The 10,483-nt window shown below is 27.5% G+C and overlaps 1 long non-coding RNA gene across 1 annotated transcript; it reads right to left on the reverse strand.

Moving 5' to 3' along the window:
* Nucleotides 1-3,506: 3,506 nt before the first annotated feature.
* LOC145074909 (uncharacterized) lies at nucleotides 3,507-5,568 on the reverse strand. Its single transcript, XR_013692170.1, has 3 exons — nucleotides 5,419-5,568; nucleotides 4,577-5,338; nucleotides 3,507-3,736 (listed from the first exon to the last, which is right to left on the reverse strand). It is a non-coding gene; the product is annotated as an uncharacterized LOC145074909 (long non-coding RNA).
* Nucleotides 5,569-10,483: the final 4,915 nt, after the last annotated feature.

Raw genomic sequence — 10,483 nt, forward strand, 5'->3', positions numbered from 1 at the left:
TTAATCTCCTTTTGACATGTGTCATCATATTAGGCCTCCTAATTAATACACATTTTATTCTTTTTTTGTCATGTGTCACCCTATTAAACCTATTAATTAATGCATGCCACTTGTCAACCTATTAATTTTCTATTTCAAATTTTTAAATTTTCACTTTAATTACAATAAATTAATAACAATGGAATAAAAATTAAAATAAAATTAATACAAATTATAAGGTGATATAATTTCACATATTTATTTAAATTAATGATTATAAGTGATTAATAATTTTGTGATCTAACTATTAAAGTTTAATTAATTTTGTAGCCGTGGTTTCACAGGTTATAAACTAGTATATACTAGTATATATATCTTCCTTTCTAATAAATAAATAGCTTGAATCTCCTACTGCCATGTGTCAAAGTCATTAATTGCCACGTGTATGCCTCTTAATCTTCCAAGGATTGGTTTCCTGCTCATATCCACGTACATCCAGAAAATCAGGAAACAAATACTAGAAATCTGCAATTACCGAGTCTTTTTGCTACTAATTAGCAAGATCAAAACCTATTTCATGGAAATCAATTCCTAAATTAAAGGCCAACCTATTTATTTATACGATTTCTGCTCCCGCTCGACTACTCCCTTCTTACTGATCGAAGATTGTTGTTGCCGGTTAATTCTTTGATTTTTTTTCTGCTTTTGTGTTTTGGTATGTATCTGCAGATAAGTAGAGATCGATCAATCATATATAAATCATAACTAGCATGAACAGATTGCAACCTCCATCCACACCTTTTAATTCCGCATCTGAGGAATTTAATCAATTTTGTTTTTAGGGTATTATGCATTTCTTCTGGTAAGCATAATCTTCTTCTTTTATTTGATAATAGATTGGTCAGATTAATCAGATTCCATATTGATTAATAATCAGAGTGATTAATCACCGAAAATATTGACTTAATTAGCATGATGAAGGTTATTATTTCCAATTATTTTACTCAATCTTTGTATTTAGTATTTTAACTTGATTGCTAACTTAAGTCAATTGATTTTAATTTTAAATTTTGAATATATACGCTTTTTAGGTATGAGAACTAAAAATCTGTGGTGATACCGAATATTTTGATTTGATTATCATTATCAAGGTTATCCTTTCCAAATACACAGGTAAATCATTATATTTAATTCATTTATCCCTAATTTATGTTATTCTTTTAATTGCTTCTTCATTCATTCACAAGAATTATTGTTGCATTTGGACGTGTTTTGCCCCAAAATTCTGTCCAAAAGCTGTAAGTACTATGTGATATCTATTTTTTTAGATTTTTTTATGTATTTTTACTGATATTACATAGTGTTTTTTGTGACAATCTTGAGCATCAAATGAATGGAGATATATACAGGGACAAGTGCACAACAATTTTCAAGTGTTTGCGATATTAACATCTTGACAATGGGTTTATAAAGATAAAACCATGTTACATCAAGCCACAATTTAAGCAATTTTCCTTTCTCACAACTTTTACTAACCAATTATTTTCAGGTTTAAGTAAATCACAAAAATTGGTCTATGTTTGTATATGTAAAGGTTTAGTTATGTGGTTAATTATCGGTATGGTTTTATTTATTGCGGTTTTGGTCATTGGATCGTTAAATCTTACTACTCAACTTATTATTATTATTTTTTAATTGCCATTTTACCCCTGAACTAACACTGAAAAATGAAAACCTAAAACTTATAAAATCTTAATTTAGTATTACATACAACTTTTACGTTTTTAGATCTTCAAATAACAATATTTTATATAATTCATTGTTAATATTGGTTACATTGGTATATGTTTTTATGGGTTTCATCCAAGGACAAAATTGTCATTTAAAAAAGTATTAGATAAATATTTAGATTTAATGAGACCTGGAGACCAAATTTGAAATAAAAAATGAAATTTAGAGTAAACCTGTAATTTTAATTATATCATATCAACAAAATTAGTAACTAACTCTTTATATAATATCAAAGTACATTTTATACTTACTGAATTGAAAGATATTTTTTTTTGTAAATTTCAAATGTAAAAGTGGTATCCAACTATTCATCATTTGTCAATGTGTAACACGGACCATCAAAATACATTCTAATACATTCTGTTTACATTGCCATAATTGGGTATCCATATTATAAATATCTTGTGGTTATTTTAATAGAAACAAAACAATCATATATGTTTTGTTTTTTTTTTTTTTTTTTTTTTTTTTTTTTGAAAATCTTCATGTTAGAAAATATCTCATATATAAAAATATACTTTCAAGCTTCTCTGCTATAATTTGCAATCCATCGTCTGAACATATAGTTTATTCTGACATACTATGTCGATCCTTATGTGATCCTAAATTCTAAATGCAATTTTCTAAAATTAGTTACTTTTGCATTTGAATATATGGTTTAATCAACACCAAATCTGTTAGAATGTTATAACTTAAATTTTTGTGTTTTTGAAAAAAGTCCAATGATAACAATGTACTTCCAAAGTACATTGCTATAGTTGGGAGCTGTTCATAAATATGTGCTTTCTTATGTATTACCATTTTACCGTTTCAGCTCGGAGTGAAGCATATGATTTTGTTGCATAGTATTTTTAACCTAATTTTGAATATCGTTATTATTTTTTTTTGGTAGTCATTTGTATGTATTATATTTGGACATTAAGTTTGTCATTCAATTTTTAGATCACTAAATGACAAAAAACAACAATGACAATAATGACTATGTCTCTTAGGTCAGCATTTCCCGTGACATTTTTTTTATCTAAGCTTTTACGTATCTGAAAAATCCATTGAAACTTTTATCAATATAAAAGTGGATATTTTTTAAATGACCATTTCTTTATTTTAATATAATCTTTTATTTATTATTACTAAATGACCGTTCATTCTCCATTTTAATTTGTAAATTGTTTTTGTGTTTATGTATTTTTCTTACATTACAATATTACATTAATTTTTAATTTGTGATATAACAATGTCATTTTCATAATTGATTATGTTTTTTTTTCATTTTATTTAAATTTATATTGTGTTGTATAAAATTATAATTTTATAAAATATCTACAAATACAAAAGATCGATATAGTCAAACCAATTTGTTGTTATATTTGAACTAATCATTATATCATTATAAATTAACAAACATAGTCTTATCATTCTTTAATCATTACCTTATAATTTATTAATATTTTTTAACTTTCTCATCCGTGGTGTCCACGGGTTATAACCTAGTGTATATATATATATATATATATATATATATATATATATATATATATATATATATATATATATATATATATATATCCTCTCTAATAAACAAAACCAAATTATGCCACTTGTCCATTTTCTATACCACTATCTTGACATGTGGCATTTTATCAAAAATCTCATAAATTACTTCCTGCATATTTCTTCTGAATTTCGTTCCTGATAATCAGGAATTTAAACTAGAAACAATGATATTATCCCTAGAAATCAGCTAAAAGTTAATCTAATAATTTGAAATCGACCAATATTAGGCAATAAATCAGCAAAGCTAATCTTATCAATATATTAGAAACGATGCCCAATAACTTCCTTTCTTATATACCTTAATCATTCCCTGAATTTAACATTCTTTTCCGTTTACTTTTCTTGTATTGCTAAGATAGCAGCCTCCATTGACATGCTGCCATCTGTTTCAAGCTTCTTTTTTCTGCGACATCTGAAGATTTCTGCCATCATGTAATTATTAAACACTTTGCTAAGAATGAAATCAGTAAAAAGAAACTGCTTTGTTCATTCTATTTCAATCTTCACTGATTCCATAATACAAACAAAGTAAACTAATAAAAAAAAATCAATTTTCGTAGAAATATAACTCAATTGGAATGGGTCATTCCATTGGAATGGGTCATTCCATTGGAATGAACCGTTCCATTGTGTTGTACTTTTTTGAAGATTATTGTTAACTTTGTTAGTTTATTGTTATGGTGTCTAAAAGAAAAATGAATTTTGGTGGAAATAAAATTTAATTGCAATTAGCCATTCTGACCTTTTTGTCCAATATAATAGCATTATATTTTTCTTACTTTTTTTTCCAGTTTTGACAAACAATGTGTGGGTATTTGTAAACTGGGGCTCTTTTGTGTAAAATAAATAAAAATCTTCATAATTAAAGAAATCTACTTTCAAAGCACACTGTTACGACTTTTTAACTTTTTTTTTTTGCTTTTTTTTTATAGTTGGGGTCATTATGGTTCCCCATGTATGTTGAGAATTTTTAAAGTGTTACAATGTTGTCTTAAAAAAAATCAATTTTAACCAATTATAACAAAGTAGTTTCGAAGCACATTGGTATAAATTGTAACATTTTATAAAAAACTATAAAATGGTTTCCTATGTACGTAGAATTTTTAAATTGTTACAATGTATGTAGGTTCTGTTGTTTATATTTGATAAAAAAAAAATCAATTTTTGGTCATTATAGCAATCTACTTTCAAAGCACATTGCTATAAACTGTAACACTATATAAAAAAACCACATATTGCTAATAAAAACTACCTTAGAACAAAGACCAAACACTCAACTTGAAATGGTCTTAAACAATGGCATTAGCAGCACTGGAATCTTTCGCCACAAATCAACACATTTCTTTCCAATTGGTCCAGTGTTAGCAGATCCTACATTCAACATACAATAAAAAAACAGTTATGCTTTATTAAAAAAAACAAAAGGATGCGTTGTGATACAGTTTCTTCCAAAAAAAAAGTAACTTTCATTTCTCCCTTGGGATTGACGATAACAACATTATCTGCATTAACAAAAATAGCGGTTCATAAAACAATTATCAAGATTGATATAGAGAATGAAGAAGATGCTGTAATTGTTGAAATAAAAGGTGATAAGAGCAAACCTGTAAAGAAGCCCACTTTAGAGGATTATTCAACACACTAACCCTGACCATCCTCTTCTTGATTCAAACAAATGTAAACATTAAAGCAGCCTGCGCGAAATAACCTGGCTGATAAGAAGGTCGTTTATGCAGGAGGAGAATTTGACATCTCTGAACATTATGGAGATAGGATACAGAATCAGAGAGGTAAAAGAAACGGTCCATGACAGGCGTCGATGAAACAATCCATGTCTTATACTCCATCTCGATACCATTTGTTGTTTATCCCTATCTTATTCCACCTTTTTCTCATCAGAAACAAAGCAAAGGAGTGAAACAACAAACCCTAAAAAACCCAAATATAATAATTAAGAAATTAAAACACATAACCGAACCTCATGGGAGAAATCGAGACTTCACATCGCGACACGCTGCATAACCCACAAAAATGAGAGAACTTAAAGTCGAATTTTGCAATTTCAAGAAAACCCAGATGGAATTGAACATTAACCTGATGAGTTTGAAGTAGGATCCAATGTTTCCTCTTTGCATTGTAATATAGAGACAACAAATACAAAAAAATGCATATTTTTTTAGATCTTCTACGATCATAGAAGGACATGTACACAGAAATTTCGGAGGAGTCGGAGGAGAAGAAGACGTATCAGTGAAGCCGATGAGTTTGAGGAATTTAGCCTAAGCCGAGTGTCACATTTATAGGACCGTTTATATATATGTTTTTAAATTGATTTGATTACGTTTTTTTACTTTATTCTACGCTTATAAAATAATTATAGGTTATGTAGTAGGTATTTGTTTTAAAGAAAAAATAATAATAATAACGCTCTTTAGCAATATTTTTGAACTTATGTTTTAATTTACTTATAAAATTATTTAACTAACTAAATTGTTTAAATCTTTTAAATTATATCATATTATCTGGTTTAGGGTGAAACATCTCCTTTTAAACAAAGTGATTTGATTATGATCTCACGTATAAATTTAAAATTTTCAATCGAATAAATCTATTTTGATTTCATACATATACTTATTAGTGATTATATACACATGCACTTAACATGTTTTTAAAATGAAATGCAATAGTAATATCTTTATTTTCTTTTGGTATACTGTTTTTTATCTTGAATTTAAATTTTCAAACACCTTTATTTTTTATAAAATTATAAACAACAAATCTAATTGTCTATTCATATATTGATCTATTATGTAAAATGTTGCTATCATATTTTAATATATTAAATATAGTTTTTTGTATTATATTTTTATGTTTTTCTTAACTATCATGAATTAAATAAAATTATTTATATCTAAGTTCTAACCATTTAAAATATTATTTATACATAAGCATCATAATTAAGCTTACCAATATATATCTTACTATATTAGTATACAAACCTTACTATTTCTAAAAATAAATTTAAGATGTTCAAACCATTAAGCTTATAGTACAAATAACGATGCCAATCTTATCTCATTCTTTAATTTCCGTCTCATTCAAAAGACAAAATTGCAAAAATGGTCCATGTGGTTTCTTATTTTATGTGGTTATGGTCCAAACGTTTGAAAAGTTGCAGATTTGGTCCTTTTCAACAAGTTTTATTGTGGTTTTGGTCCCTCATCCGTTAAGTTTAACTGGTTGTCTGTTAACTTTTTTAAAATGACAATTTTACCCTTAGGGACCATTTTCGTAGTTTTGTCTTTTACCATATCATAAGGACCATTTTTGCATAAGTTATTTTTTATTTTATTGAAGTATTATATATTAATAAATATTATTTTTAATATATAATATTATATATTAATAAATAATTTTTTATGGGAATATTAATTTATTATAGTTGTTTTTTTTGGGGGAACGACTATAGTTGATTTTTTTTTAATTTTTTTTGTTTGAGTAATTTTTTTTATTGAGTTATTATATATAAATACATATAGTTTTTAATATATATAATTTATATCATAATAAATATTATATTATTGGATTATTAATTTCTTTTAGTTAATATTTTTAATTCTTTTTTTAATTATTTTTATTGGATTATTTCTTTTATTTCTTTTAATTTATTATTTTCTTCATATACTAAATATTGTTTTATTGGATTATTAATTTATTTTAGTTAATTCTTTTAAAAAAAATCGACGTAATTATTTTTTATTGAGTTATTGTATATCAATACATATAGTTTTTAATATATAATATTTATATCATAATAAATATTATATTATTGTATTATTATTATCTTCTAGTTAATTTTTGTAATTTCTTTTTTTTTTAAACTATTTTTTGTTGGATTATTACTTTTAATTTATTATTTTCTTCATATACTAAATATTATTTTATCGGATTATAATAGTAGTTCTTGTTAATTTTATTGGTTCCACCACAAAGTCATGGGATACGTAAAATCGTGGTCTCTCATCATCTAAATCGTTAGGATCGTTGCCAAACACTTTCATTTCATATAGCTTATGATGAGAAACCATTGGGAAAATACCACCACCATCACTCGGTCACCACCACCACTTATAAATGTTATTGGGGTTTGTTGCGCATTATGTGGGATATGAAGGATTCCATTGGATTATGAAGAGGTTGTCGTAGGTGGCTACCAACAACGCTGGGTGGAATAGGATATAATATCTATAGAACCTCCGATGAAGGTGTTTGGAGGTGATCCTGCTAATTTTTGACGATGATAATCGACACTTTTACGTATTTCGGCGACTTTATGGTGAAACTAATAAATTTAAAAACAGTTAATAGTATACATTCAAAATAAAATAATAATCCAATAAGATAATATTTATTATATTAAAAAAATAATAAATTAAAAGTAATATTTCAATAAATTAATAATTCAAAAAAATTACAAAAATTAATAATCCAATAATGTATTATTTACTATGATGTAAATATTATATACTAAAAATAATATTTGTTGATATATAATAATCTAATAAAAAGAATTGCTCCAACTAAATGAAATTATAAAAAGAGTCAACTAAAAGAAATTAATAATCCAATAAAATACTGTTTCGTCATATGTAATAATCCCATAATATAATATTTATTATGATATAAATATTATATATTAAAAACTATATGTACTGCTACATAATAATTCAATAAAAAAGAATTACTTCAACAAAAAAAAATTAAAAAAAATAATTAGCTAAAATAAATTAATAATCCAATAAAACAACATTTAGTATATGAAGAAAATAATAAATTAAACGTAATAATACAATGAAAAATGTTTAAAATTTATAAAAATTAACTAAAAAAATTAATAATCCAATAATATAATATTTATTACAATATAAATATTATATATTAAAAACTATATGTATTGATATATAATAATTTAATAAAAAAGAATTACTCCAACAATTTTTTTTTAAAGAAAAATCAACTAAAATAAATTAATAATTCAATAAAAAATATTTATTAATATTATAATATTACATATTAAAAATAATATCTATTAATATATAATACTTTATTAAAATAAAAAAGAATATATGCAAAAATGGTCCTTATAGTATAGTAAAAGACAAAACTATGAAAATGGTCCCTGGGGGTAAAATTGTCATTTTAAGGAACTTAACGGATGAGGGACCAAAACCACAACAAAACTTGTTGAAAAGGACCAAATTTGCAACTTTTCAAACGTTTGGACCATAACCACATAAAATAAGAAACCACAGGGACCATTTTTGCAGTTTTGTCCATTCAAAAATTCAAAAAGTTACAAAAATAAAACTCATCCACTTTCCCAACGTGGTATTATCTCTAGCTAAACCAACAATTCACAATTCCCTCGTATCTCTCCAGTTAATTCGCATAATTGGAATTTTAAAAATCGCCATCTACAAAAACTGACAAAAGTTAAATCCGTCGTTTTCAAACCTATGTTATCACCTCTTCTAAAAACCCTTCCACCCTACTCCCGAGTTCAACTTAAAGAGAGAAAAGAAAGGAAATTGGAGGAAATGAGAGGAAAGCAAGAGAGAATGGTGCTCCCGAGTTTCATTAAAGGAAGGAAGTGGAAGGAAATGGAAGGAAAACTTTCTCTCCTACCTTTCCTCCCGATTTGGGAGGATTTGAAAAGAAAGAACAAAATGTTTATCTTTTCTTCCATTTCTCTCCAACTCGGGAGCACAAATGACAATTTCTTTTTCCTTTCTTTTCTCTTCTTACTTTCTTTTCTCTTCTCTTCTTTTCTTTGCTATAACTCGGAAGCGGGGTGTTCCTCTTCTACACAGTTGCTCATTCTCCGCCTGCTTCCATCTCCTTCTTGAACACGGAAAACCACCCACCATCGAAGCATAAAATATGCATCGTCAAAAAGCATCTATCACCACCCTCACCATCTCCACTCTGGTTTACCCCCATCAATTTTCATCACTTTCACCTTAAAATGGTATCTGAAAAACAAAAACGCTTCCAAAATTGCCCTAACCTAATCAACGTCTTTTCTCTCTCAATTCTCAAACCTCCGTTGCTTCACTTCTTCACATCGGCTCTCCAGCCTTGCATCTCCGGCGCCATCCTCCTACACCTTCACATTTTTATCGCTACCCTCCTAGACCTCTGGCGCCACTTTCGCATAACAGAGGTCGCTTCAGGTATGTACCATTCTTCAAATTTTCCTTTTTTTTCTCGCCCCCTAATACGCTGAAATCGTCGATGTATGGCTGAAATCGGGCTATCATTTGCTGATTTCTGCTGAAATCGATCATTAGTTGCTTCAATTTTTCATTTTTTCCTTTGCTCTGACTCATCATTGACTTTTTCTGTATGTTGACCTATCCATACATCTCTCTCTTGCTTGCCTTTCTTTATCCGCTAATGTTTGGTGAGTTTTGATTCTTGGAACAGGTAAACATCTAAAGTGAGTTATTTGGGCCCACAGCTAGCGTCATTGGCATCGATAAACATGTGGTTTGACAATCTTTTGTATTTTATATGGGATTAATCCTAAGAAAGTCGACTGAAAAGGATTGGAGGGCAGAGCTTGTGAAATGAAGAATTATGAAATACTAGAGCACATAGGGAAAAGATCCTTTGATCTTGTACATGTATTTTTTTTACCTTCATTACTTTATTTGGTTTAAAATCATATGTTGTAAGATTGTTTATGGTTACATACATATGTTATATCCGAAATAATCAAATGGAGCCTGATGATGCAACGAAGGGCAAGGATGTCTTTAATGAAAAGTCGCCTCCTGTTGAACTTATGGCTGCATCATATATAGGAATCAAATCACCTACTACTGTCCTTAACCTTGTAAATTCTACAAATATTATTGCTAATAGTTAACAGATTATGCTTTTAACATCCATGGTTAACTACCATCTTACTTACTTTTCAGTTGCAGGAAAATCCAGATATGTGGAAATGGCTCACTGGATAGAAGCAACCTCCTGACTCAATCGAGACGAGTCATGTGAGTTAAACCTAAAAAACCTGAATTCATGTACTCTTTTTTTTCTTATGGATGTTTAATTTCAAGACTGGGCTGATTTTGGAAAGTTTTTCTGGCAGAGA

The sequence above is a fragment of the Lactuca serriola genome, chromosome 9 (genome assembly GCF_051521515.1).
Source record: "Lactuca serriola cultivar US96UC23 chromosome 9, Lser_US96UC23_V15, whole genome shotgun sequence".
Lineage (NCBI taxonomy): Eukaryota > Viridiplantae > Streptophyta > Magnoliopsida > Asterales > Asteraceae > Lactuca > Lactuca serriola.